Genomic DNA, 12,157 nt, shown 5'->3' on the forward strand with positions numbered 1-12,157 from the left:
GCTGTCAGTTTTGATAGCAGTTTAAGTACTCAATGATTACTGAGCTAACTAATACAACTTTTGACACAAGTACTAGGTGAGGACTTGTCTGCAAATAAACATTTTTTTATCTCTGTCTTCTTACTCAACATACACTAAGAAATCATTCCCATTTAATTTGAACTGTAGCCATACTGTGGCCTACATGTAGGCCTATATTGAGTAATCTGTAATGCCATTCTAAAGATGACTGAAATGCTCTCACAATATGCACTTGTAAACATATAGAATTAGGTGATCTTATGGGGTTCTTCATACATATGGAAAGGTCCTGTCCTTTACCCTCTCTCATACAACTAAAATACCTATATCTGTTATGGAAATTAGAGGATGGAGAACCTGCTACCTAGGGCATCTTGCACTGACACTATCCCATTCAAATCGAGCATTAGCAGCAGTCTATTCTCACCATAGTTTTAGTGTTGGCAATGCTCATTTTAATTCAGACCAAGAATCTTCTCAAATCGTTCACAATGTTACATGCTGTCAAGCACATAAGCACAGACTCACCCATACTTTCACACTATGTACATTTTGTAGTTTTATCAATCTGGTCTAGCAGGCTACCCTTGCTTCATCTCTTCTGAGGACTATATTAACATTGTCAGCTAAGTATAATGTCATGTAATAACAATGTAATGCGTTACCAACATGACATATTGTATATGACATGGTAGACATTTTTTTCAAGGGGCACCCCTTCTAGGATGTCTTCAAATCAGTCAAGGAACACGTGTACCGAATTATATGCTTCTATCCAGCGCGTAACGATTTCTCGGCTTAGAGCCCCTACTACTAGCCCTTCGCAGACGAACACTACCACCTGAAGACGGTCGTGATAATACTTCGGTTTGACACCAGCATGGTCTACCACAAAGGTAAACACATCAGGCACACTCCACTGCATTTGTTTTAGAAGTCTAAACAACACACCAGGGTGTATTCCATAGGCGAGTTATCACGAACACATTTTATGTGCAAAAACTGAAATGTCGTTGCAACACATGGGATATGTGTGGCTCAGGGGAAAAAACAGTTATGAGCCACGTTTGTAGTATTTCCCATACAGTACACCATTCATACTAATTATAATAGTTACTAATACTAATATAATATTAATTATAATTACTTTCGTGTCGATATTTTTCAAAGGGTTTTTCAATCCAGTATTACTCTGGCAAAATGCCCATTGCTTTCCTGTCCAATATTATTAAAAAAAAGTCCAGTGGCCTTCAACTAACACCTTTTGACTTATCACGGTGTATCTGGAGAGCAGACAATCTTCTTTATGAGTTTCACATTCTGTTACATTACTGCCATCACCTACTGTGCACTCATGTTTATTGGCCTTTACCATTCCTGTTCAATGGCCATACATAATACACTACAATTGTCATTTCTATTTTCCAGATAGACGCCAGACCTTCTGAAAGGACCTAATGGACTGAGTGCTGGAAAGGAGACAACCCCTCTATAGAATAAACTGAGTGTAACAAACACTCCACCACGAAAACTCTCCACTCCAGTCCCAAGAACAGACATGTATGTTTTAGTGTCATGACGGAGCAATCATTTCGGAAGGTCCTAAACCCTATTTATCTAAAATACTTTCTGATGTTTGATAGTGACATCTTGGTTACCCAATAAGACATTTCTTACATTATTACAAGATTCTTCACTTCTTCCTACATTGTTAATGACTGAATGATTACAATTATGATGTACACATTGTTATTGGTCACACCTGCTGACATTAAAGTCCCAGTAAAATCTTCTCTCTTTTCCTTTATGTAAAGAAGGTAAAGTAATGACACTTGAGGCAGTAATGACAAATGGATAAATGTGTAAAATTTATTTTCAATGGCCATCAAATTATATTGATGACCTAAGTTCAAGAGAGTCCTTGTGCACAAGCCCTCAGCAATGCAGGTGCTGATGTGAGGCAGGAGAAGGTGAACAATGAACAAAATTCAAAAGACATTTCACACTGCTTATTGTTCTTTTTCTTCCTTCAATTTTCTGAGCTAACAACGCATTTTGCCCTGTGTGTCAAAATAAAGTAAGAAAAAGAATGGTAAGCAGTGTGCGGTGTCTTTTGATTTATGTAGATAATCTCTTCCTGTGAGTCCAAGATATTGTGCAGGTGGAAGTTGAGAAAGTGTCCCTATGATTGTTACAATGGAATGATGCATGAAATTAATTTACAAATGTTATCAAAAGACATGGAATATTACATTTTCATTTCATTGCATTTTTTTTAAAAAAATGCATTGCACTTAGCTGACGCTTTCATTTACCAAAAGTGGTATTGGTTACAGTCCCTGGAGCAATGTGGGGTTAGGTGCCTTGCTCAAGGGCACTTCAGCCATGGATGGAGATGTAGGGAGAGGTCAGGAGGGATTCGAACCAGCTACATTTGGTCCAATAAGGGGTCCCCACAATGCACCTAAGATGTGTAATGTCAAATTATGTGTAGTATTACCAACTAGATTTATAACTTCATTGTAATTACTCAATATAACACAAGATGATAAGTCAATGTAGAGACTCTGACTCCATCCAGCATATGGTATGGTGGAGATGGATGAGGGTCATGATGCACCTTGGATGACCCTTCTGTACTGTAACCTGGCCGCAGACGTTCAGCTCCCAGGGCGCTGGGCGCTGTGTACAGCATTTCCTACGAGACAGATGATCACAATACAGCAAGTAAGAGGTAGGGACACTTCAGTCAATGACGGGTTTTTTTTTTTTTTGTTTGTTTTTTTGGGGGGGTGGTACAACCACAGCTTATGTTCATAAATAATTGATTAGTATACTGCAATGAAAATGCTTCTTGGATAATCCACTGACATGAAACACAACAGAACAAATAATAATCTATACAATCGTGGCACTAGCTGTGAAGTTACTACTAACGTCACTGACTGACCCCAATATCGACAAAGCTGTCTGGGCATAGTAAATCAAACAGAAGTTACAAATTCCTCGGCGACTTACTCAATTGAAAGCTATGTGTTCCTGCGAGTTTTGGCTATAATCTCCGATTCAACTTCGAAGAACGTTGATACCAGCTCGATTCGTCATGGCGAGAATATCCTCCAGAGTTACTTGGCACCTTCCTAAATAAATAAAGAAGTGTGTCACTACATCAGATCAGTATCACACTGTAAAACCTCCAAGTGATATGACATGAGAATCAATGTAGCCTACCATTTCTCAGTAGGCTAGACAGCTGAATGTTTTTACTAGTAGTAAAAGTAAAAGTCAACTGTACTTATAAGTATACCCCATGATTTGGTGCAGGGCTTATCATATGATTGTGATTGTCTTGCCTACTGAAGGAATACTATTCGTATTTTTCGTGTACAATTTTGTTTGAGACCAAACGTAGCTTTGATTCATTTGACTATCTGTAGCTGGTAGCATGAACAGCCATACGAAGGCACCGAGAAGAGAGCTAGTTTGAGGCGACACCAAGATTAGCCATTCAAAAACTCAAGATACATAATATGTCCGTACCTCTGTTGTCTCCATCAGCAATCGGAACAGCATTGTTTTCTTTCTGACGCTGTCACTTCTGTCCTGCTAGTTTGTTTTGCTGGTAGAAACCGCACACACGTAGCCTCGTATCCAGGAGAGTGTGGCGCGTTCCTTTTCCATCTCAACGCAAAATGCCACGGTTTCATAAAGCTTGTCGTTTAGTTTCAGCATCCAGTATATGCGCACATTCAACCCATAGCAAAGTTCTAGCCGAAGAACTGTTAAAAACCGAGAGCTTCAACGTTTGCTTCTTGTTACTTTATCATGTTGCCGACTGCCGTAGCAGAGCTGGCTGGCTCCTGGCTGTCAGAATGAGCGTCGCAGAAAGATGACGTGGCACACCTCAGTCAATACAGATTTTTAATTCGTTCACTGAACCCGGGAGATTTAAATATTGAAATGAGGCGGAAACGTAATTGTATCATCCCAATGACCCTAAACAAAATAAGAAAATACTGTTTATGCGTGTACGACGGATTTAAAGTCTGTGCCCCGCTGACTCCCGTTGTATGGTGGTTTGTGGATATCGCCCAAACCCAAAATCTCACGGAAGGCTTCAAATCAAACAAAAGTGACACAGGTGGGTAGCTCAGTGTATGATACACCATAATTAAGGTCCCAAATGCAAAATACCGACCTATTCCTTTAAGGTATTTAGACTTAAATTTAGATTGACTGGATGTTTTTTATTAGAAAAACACAGCCTAAGGGGAACTAGCAGACCGGAAATGAGAACAAAAACATTTTGAAATGGGCGGGGTCTAGCCTAAGGCTCTTAAGACATCCACTCGCCAGAACAAAAGCACAATTATATGGGATAATGCCATTCCATGCCATAATTCAATTCTATGTGATGCAAAATGTTTTATCTGGGCAAGCTTGCACATACAGCTCTTCTGAGTGATTTAGCTCTAGCAACTGCTGCCCAAATAATAGTAATTGCCATGGATTACAAAGTGACCGTGGATTATAACACGGATAGCTCCATACTCTTATTAGCAGATAGTTTCAAAATGTTGGAAATGACTGACTGGCATTTGTTGGTGTTGATCCTGCATTGCCATTTATCTCCGTTATCTATTCTGTTTCATTTATAATTTATTGATATGATAAAACTAAAGTAATATACCACTAGTTAATCATTTACGGATAATAAGTTAAAGATATGAACCAGTGTTGCAATACGAGTCAGTAATTATTCAGGCAAACAAAGATTATTGAAACAAATAATGCTCTCCACATGACACACATTTGGATCCGTCATTATGATCTCAGTTAGTTGTTTGGTAAGGATGTATCATGATTGATTGCCAGCCCAATTGAGTTAGTAAAAGGTGTTTATTATGTAAATGATTAATAAATTGTGAAGCTCACACATTCATGGAACTAAAGAGGCATACACACGTTTATTTAATAATCGTTCAGTAGTGTTGTACCAAAGCCTCAGTAGGAACATGGTGAAAATTATTTGTCATAGCTCAAGGTAGAAGTGAAAACGGGCATTCATCAGACTGAACTGTAGCGCATGGAAACAATTTTTTCTTCAGAATGGTATAATCCCTAATCGTCTTCTCCCCCCCCGCCCCCACACACACAAAATGCGCTGCTAAACACAACAAATTCTTCCACACCAACTTGCCATAGTTTGTTTTGTTCTCTGCTTATATTTCCAACAAAGAGAAGAGAGAGTGAAGACAGCTCCAGCCCATTGGCCATGGTGTTGTGTTGTTGTGGTAATTATGACCAATGCTCGTCACGCCATTGACCTTGCTCATCAGACTGGGCCTGTGGTGTACACGCACAATTTCTCTCTCTCTCTCTCTCTCTCTCTCTCTCTCTCTCTCTCTCTCTCTCTCTCTCTCTCACTCACACACACACACACACACACACGCACACGCACACACACACGCACACACATATAACCTCAGACACACAACCGCAGTCACACGCTGTTGCAGGCCAATTTCTTTAATGAATCTACCCTCAGGCTCCGACATGCTGATTAAATTAATTAACGGGAAAAATAATTCCAGTTGCATACTGCACTGCTGCCCAGTGTCTTTCGCATTGTGTGTGTGTGTGTGTGTGTGTGTGTGTGTGTGTGTGTGTGTGTGTGTGTGTGTGTGTGTGTGTGTGTGTGTGTGTGTGCGTGTGTGTGTGCGTGCGTGCGTGCGTGCGTGCGTGCGTGTATGTGTTGGTGTCTGTATGTGTGCGCGCCTGTGCACATCCCTGCGTGAGAGTCTGCAATTTGTGTGAGTGTGTAGCATTTCGTAATGCTCACATTGTCATGAACCTCGAATGAAGCCATTAACCCCAGAAGGTGACCACTGGCTCGGCCTCAGAAATGATCCCCTGCTGATTGGCCCGAACTGACAACGCATTAGAATTCAGTCGATGTCTTTACCCTCCACAGCTATATTGCTATAGCCTGATTCTAGAGAAGATAGAGGGCTATTTTCAGCGCAATGCAGCACATACTGTAGGCTCGACTTTATAGTATTGATTGCGATCACACTGTCTCTGTCTGTCTATGCATTATTCTTCCTGTATACTGTATATTAACTGCATTTTTTTCTCAACATCCTTGTAGAAGTCTGTTACATGTCTGCTTTTGGAATGGCCTGCAGTTTCATGTGGATTTTGTATAGCATATTTAATGAAATACTGTATTGCATATTTTAGAATATATTTGATTTTGCACAAGTTCATGCTTGAGATGTACTGTAGGCTGAACACATATAGTACAAGGTTTAAATCATAGTGGGTATTTAATCATTTTGGTGATGCTGTGTGAGGCGCAGTAGCCATTCTTATATTGACACAGCAAGAGGAAGGTTGGAGACTCATGCACAGTGTTTGGAGTCCTCATGTGGTTTTGATATGCAAATTTATATTTGTGGAACTTTCAGGGGTTTATTCTTTCAAAATAGTTTGGTATCTTATAATATTAAATAGTGTTAAATATAATTCATATTAGTTTATTAACTTGATATTATAATATATTATTATATGAAGAGTTCAGATGCAAAACCCCCTAACTCCATTTCTGAAGACCTGCACTTCTATATTTTTAGAGAACCCTGTTGTTGGTTTGGTTTACATTTATGTACTTGATAATACATATAAATAGTTATATTACATAAATGAAATAGAAAAATATGCTATTTTGATGGCTGTGTATTAAATAAAAATGAATTAAGATTATTTTCTGAAAAGGCACTTAGGGGGTTTTGCATCTGAACTCTTCATATATTTTAATATTAACATTTCAAAAAACAAAAAATACACTTTGGATCCTTGATCACAGTCGGCCACACGGCCCACACAGCTCCAACTTTTGAAGATTTTAGTGTGTTTTCTGGAAAATACTCTTTTCTGGCGGTTTATGCTGTCAGACAGCAGTGCAGAATAGAGACGGCATTGCTTTTTCCCTTTATGCTCTGCACATAACCGTATAGGGAACTTGACAATTTAAACACTTTGAACCTTGGATTTTTTTTTACATTTTATCTTTTGAAGAATCAGCTCTACTAAAGCATTGGTAGCAGTCAGCCCTTTTATATTTTGGAAAGCCCCCCAGACTATATAAACTTCATACAGTACTGTGGAATTCGTTTGATTAAAGTTACTGCAAGTTATGAGTCATAGAGGTTGAGACGGTCGAATTGTAGCATCTCATTAACGAAACATCTCATTGCCGTTCATGATCGCATTAACAATATGATGTGTATGGTGCAAAAGAAGAGACACGGTTTCTTGTCAAGTGAATAAATAATAGGTAACACTTTACAATAATGGTACATGAATAATAACGGAATAATGTTGGAAGTAATGTATGATTCATGGTGAATTAACACATAATTTATGTATGCAGTGATGTTTAATCTATTATTAGTCAATGAGGAGTCACTATTGTAGTCATGATGACTCACCATTAAGTAATTGTGGTACAACCAAGGGTAATTAATGGTGTGAATTACAAGTGTCAATATATCATATATTAACACTGCTGATGAAAATCCTGATATATTGATCCAATCATACATGAATCCAACCTTAATTAATGATGCATGAGTAATAATGGAATAATGTTGTAAGTAATGTCATCAGAGATGTGGACTCGAGTCCTGTGACTCCGACTTGAGTGTGACGAGTCAGGGGTGTGAAGACCAATCTTCTGTGTTTTGTTTGCATCCAGTTTTTAATAGCCTATCTCTGTGGTTCTCAACCTTTTTTTAAGGAAACGCCCACTGGACCTCATCGTAAGCCTCCCAACGCCCCCTTGACCTGATCATAAGCCTGCCAATGCCCCTCTTAGTATTAAAAAATAAAATGGACTATCTGCTTTAATGGGAACTAAGCCCCGCCCACTCTCACCTGTATCCTTCTCAACGCCCCCCTAGAGCTCTACAACGCCCCCTGGGGGGCTGTACTGCCCCCGTTGAGTAACGCTAGCCTATCTAAATAAATGTAGACCTGCATGGTTAGGGCAATATCATGTTTTCAAAGGCACACTTCTTTAGAATAGGCTGGGGCGTTTTAAGCCTCATTGTGAAGCTACTGTGGTACCAATGCAATTTTTGTATGTATAGGCCTTTCTGGGTAATTTCATGCATATCAATGTGTGACTCAGTGTAGTAGGCCTATTTTCAGGTCAGAAATAAAGTCTTGAAAAAAATCTAGCCCCCTGACCACTTTCACCTAGGCATCCCTAGCTTAGTCTATTTTTTCCTCAGTGAAATTAAATGGTTTTACAACCAGGACTAGTTATGACCTGTCTGACCTGTGATTGAGATATGACTGGATCCATATGGCAGGATTATTATCCACAGTGGTGATGCTGACATTACTTACAACATTATTCCATTATTACTCATGCATCATTAATTAAGGTCGGATTCATGTATGATTGGATCGATATATCAGGATTTTCATCTGCAGTGTTAATATATGATATATTAACACTTGTAATTCACACCATTAATTACCCTTGGTTGTACCACAATTACTTAATGGTGAGTCATCATGACTACAATAGTGACTCCTCATTGACTAATAATAGATTAAACATCACTGCATACATAAATTATGTGTTAATTCACCATGAATCATACATTACTTCCAACATTATTCCATTACAAATAATGCACCATTATTGTAAAGTGTTACCAAATAATACTATAAAGCATCTCGATGAGACAACACATTGCGCTACATCTTTTTTAAAAACATTTTTTTACATTGAACAGAGTCAAGGTAATAGCAGCTTACAAGATAATACAGTGGTGTATTTTTGAGCTGACAAAATAGACATTTGCAGAACCAACACATTGTTCTTAATGATGATTTTAATTTTTAAATAGACTGCCTGTGCAGTCGCCTTCGACTGCTTAAGGTATATCCCCGAAACGCAACGCTTCCAGTCCCCCATCATTCCTACCACTCCCGTCCACCTTTTCATAAACGTATATGATGAATACAACATATTAAAGAATATATATATATATATATATATACATCGATCAATGACGTGCATACAGTAGGCTTAAAACCAAATGACTATTGTGAAAATGAAGCAAAAAATGGGGCAAATGGTAACACTGTTTTAATGGTTCACTATTACAGTGAATATACCACATTAGGTACAGTGTAATAACCAGTGTAACAACATTTAATACCATGTAATACCAGTGTAACACCATGTACCAATTTTGTACTACATCATGTATTTTTGTGTAAGTGGTATTACATGGTATTGCATATTGTTACACTGGTATTACACTAGTATTACATGGTATTACATATTGTACACTGGTTATTACACTGTACCTGGTATTGCATATTGTTACACTGGTATTACACTAGTATTACATGGTATTAAATATTGTTACACTGTACCTAATATGGTAGATTCACTGAAATGGTGAACTGTTAAAATAAGGTAGTACTGGGCAAATCAATCCACCCAGTCAGAAGTTATGGGCCAAATAAAAATTCCACCATTTTGAAACTGTTGACCTCCAAACTCAAATCAGTTCATGAACCTACCCTAGAGCATTAACACACCAAATCTGGGACAAATCCATCCGACTGGTCAGAAGTTATGAGCCAAACAAAAATTCAGCCATCTTGAATTCAGCCATCTTGAAAGTGTTGGCCTCCAAACTCAAATAAGTTCATGAACCTACCCTAGAGCATTAACACACCAAATCTGGGAGAAATCCATCCACCCAGTCAGAAGTTATGGGCCAAACAAAAATTCGGCCATCTTGAATTCAGCCATCTTGAAAGTGTTGACCTCCAAACTCGAATCAGTTCATGAACCTGCCCTAGAGCATTCACCCAAAAAATCTGGGACAAATCCAAACATCCGTTCAAAAGTTATCGCGTTAACACGAAAGACCTTACGCGGCGGCGGCGCACGCAAAACCATTACATCCCCGACGCTCCACGTTTCGGGGATATAAATAGACTATTCTGAAGTCGCTATTGAGCTGGTAGTTTAGTGTGTGTGTGTGTGAATTATTACCAAGGTGGCACTTGGACTTCTCTCCAGCGACCCTGTGGAAAAGAAACACCACTGTTCAGTGAAAGAACATCTGCTAAATCGGAGAGGAATTTATTAAATGACACAAATGTCACACTGAAACACCTATCTACTGTATGTCTATTGAACTTTTCCTTGTGTTAAAAAAACCCATGAGAACATGAGCTTGTGAAATAGGCTCGTGTTAATTATTACAGTGTGAGCATGTGTGTTTGTGTGTGTGTGTGTGCAGTGTGTGTGTGCGTGCGTGCATGTGTGTGGTCTGAGGAGGGAGCCATTGCAGACCAGATGTCGCCTACTCTTTACTTTCCTCCAGTCTATACAGCGAGCATGCACATGCATGTGTCCATACACATGTTTAGGCTATAGGCTATGTGTTTGTGTTATGCTGTGTTACCTGGTCCATGGGTCAAAGGCCACAGGGTGGGATGAATAACTAGTGCCCTCCAGATTCCTGCTTTTACATGTGTGCAGAGCATGAGCTTATGAAATACATGTTGTTGAATATGTCCTTCTCTCTCTCTCTCTCTCTCTCTCTCTCTCTCTCTCTCTCTCTCTCTCTCTCTCTCTCTCTCTCTTTGTTTGTGTGTGTGTCTACATCTGAATTGTGTCTTACCTAACCGTTTAAGATTAGCTCCTTGGGTTGAAGGGCCGCAGGTTGGATTCCTGTTCCTGTAGGGCGAAGAATACGGATGCAGGGGGAGTGAATAAGTAGCGGTGTGCCTGCTCCCTGCTTCACGGCAGAGGTGCCCTTGAGCAAGCCATCCATCTCCACACTGCTCCAGGGGGATTGTCCATGTGTTTTAGTCACTGTAAGTCACACTGGATAAGGGTGTCGCCTACGGTCCGTGTAATGGGATGTAATGGGATGCAGTGCCGTTTAATATACTGTTAGTGCCCTGTTTTGAGTTTATACTAGGCTATGTTGATGCTCCTGTCAGCTCCTGTTATTGTAAAGAACATTAGCATGCTCCCTGAACGTAACCCTTTGGTGCAGATGGTGCACTGGTGATCCGACTCACTGTTTGCTCACAAACAAGCAATCAAACATACAAACAAAGAAATAAACAAACAAACACACAACATGGAATAATCAGATCTACATCATTACAACTTCGCTATAAAATTACCAAGAGCTCTAAGTAGCAGAGTAACACTTGGTCATAAGGTGTGTCTATATGGGCACTTCTGATCCGATTAGAATAGGGATATTTTTCTAATCCGATCAGGAATCCCCTTGTATACTGCCCGATCGGAATAGACTTCTTTGATCGGATCAGAATTCTAATCGGACTAGAAGAGGTGGTGTAGTCCGATCAGAAGGTCCGTGTATACACTCTATTCCACTTGGCTGTTTGTGACGCAATCGTGTCATATATTTTAACAAATGAAGCTCTGGTTATCCTAACATTTTCACGCCTCATTGGTTGCTGAAATTCTGCAGAACAACTCTCTCCCACCAATCCTGGCTCCGTACTCTCATGCAGACTTCTTTCTTGTTTGTGAGGTATTTTAGTGAACTGGTGATAACAGCACGTCGGAGTGCCGCGGTTTCACACCTGCGCTAAGCGCAAGATTAAGTACAGCAGTGTCACTTCCCGCTGCACTTTCAGAAAGACAAAAATTAAAAATAAAGCAAGCGATACTTTCATGTTTATCGCAGTTTCAACCATATAGCCCGGCCTGTTACTAACCACGGTCCCTGGTAACCTGAGTGACAGATATTGGTAATGTCGAAGTCATTTTAATGTATACACTTCATTCCGATCAGACTAATCGGATCAGATCTATTCCGATCTGTGAAAAGAGCGCCATATATACACAGCTATTGACATTTTGTTAGCAACAAGCCTAATTGAGACTCTGTAGGGCAGGGTTCAGTATTAGAGTATTGAAAACATACAACCAATATCTTCATGCTACAGTGCATGTTACCCAACGTTCACAGTTTTAAAATGGTGTGTAAATTCAACACTTGGAGAGTACTCTGGGGCCAAATACTGTGCGTTCATATTAACACTGCATTTT

The 12,157-nt window shown here is 39.5% G+C and overlaps 1 long non-coding RNA gene across 1 annotated transcript; it reads right to left on the bottom strand.

Moving 5' to 3' along the window:
- Positions 1–1,876: 1,876 nt before the first annotated feature.
- Positions 1,877–3,354, bottom strand: LOC134453503 (uncharacterized). Its single transcript, XR_010035629.1, has 2 exons — positions 3,040–3,354; positions 1,877–2,719 (listed from the first exon to the last, which is right to left on the bottom strand). It is a non-coding gene; the product is annotated as an uncharacterized LOC134453503 (long non-coding RNA).
- Positions 3,355–12,157: the final 8,803 nt, after the last annotated feature.

This window comes from Engraulis encrasicolus, chromosome 8 (assembly GCF_034702125.1).
Source record: "Engraulis encrasicolus isolate BLACKSEA-1 chromosome 8, IST_EnEncr_1.0, whole genome shotgun sequence".
Taxonomy (NCBI): domain Eukaryota; kingdom Metazoa; phylum Chordata; class Actinopteri; order Clupeiformes; family Engraulidae; genus Engraulis; species Engraulis encrasicolus.